The sequence below is a fragment of the Atta cephalotes genome (genome assembly GCF_000143395.1).
Source record: "Atta cephalotes unplaced genomic scaffold scaffold00018, whole genome shotgun sequence".
Classification (NCBI taxonomy): domain Eukaryota; kingdom Metazoa; phylum Arthropoda; class Insecta; order Hymenoptera; family Formicidae; genus Atta; species Atta cephalotes.
Genome location: NW_012130082.1, coordinates 1,685,522 through 1,686,772, shown reverse-complemented (window position 1 = coordinate 1,686,772; position 1,251 = coordinate 1,685,522).

The following is a 1,251-nucleotide window of genomic DNA, read 5'->3' as shown; positions in this document are numbered from 1 at the left end:
TCTCCCCCTCATGTAAGCATTCGTATTACTCTCCCTTTCCTAATTATGCTTACGTAATATATGGACGGCCCCTTATATTATATATTATATTCACAACTGAATTTTGTTATTTGCACATTTATTTTCGCACCTAAGATTGCAGCATGCCTTCGCTTTTCTTTCGTATTTGTCTCATTATGATACAATATTTTGGGCTCCAAATTTATTATTTTATACTGAGTTAATATTATCTAATCTTCGCCTAATAAATAAATTTTATGTAAGATTTTAAATGACTCATATACACAGGGTTACGCATTCTTTACGTAAAAATATATTTAAAAGTACGCACAACAATATTTTCCAGTGCGATATAAATATTTCATATTATTTTAACCAAGGATGGGAAGTAACACATTAAGCGGCCGATTCTATTATAGGAATCGGAGATGGTTGTAGGGTCTAGAAAATTGATCGATTATTTTCCTCATATTTGACTGTGTTGATCAATTTCCTACGACTTAAGACTCTATGACCGTCTGCGACTCTTATTGATAGATCTCGCATTACCGTTATTTTTTATAGCAATTTTGTATTTAATAATATTCTTGAGACTTCCACGGGTCCTTGCTATATAAAGATTATGCGTTTCGTGAGTTTTTTCCGTGATCCATTCTTGGAATGTCATCGATTCGTGAACCTTGCAGTTCCCCTCTTCAGGACAAGGAGCAACTTGATGTATTTACTTTACAATTTCTTTTTCATGACAGATAATGATAATGCTAAAGAAAGTTACTTTTGAAGAATAACTTGTTACCATTATGCGTTTCTGATAAATTAACTTATTACTTCACACTTCACATGTATAAAAGTATTTATGTCGTCATTATTTTATGTCGTCACGCAACTCATTAATAATGAGTTTACATACGACTTATCCAATTCTGATGTTGTCATTACCATCATAAAAAATTGTAAAATCATTATCAAATTGTTATTATAGGAAAAGTACAGGTAACGGTATTACAAGTTTATTTTCTATTCCTGGTTTAATTATAGATCTTGAACTTTCTTATGAGTTAAATACATATACTGTAAAACGTAATCTTTTTTATTCCATGATATTAAAATATATTTTCTCAAACTACTTATTAGCAAAAAAATGGCTATATAAAATTACATACAATGAGAATATTTTGCCTAATTATTCAGTTTCCTAAAAATTTCATATAAATATTGACGCGATAAATGATTCCATTTTAATAATTAATC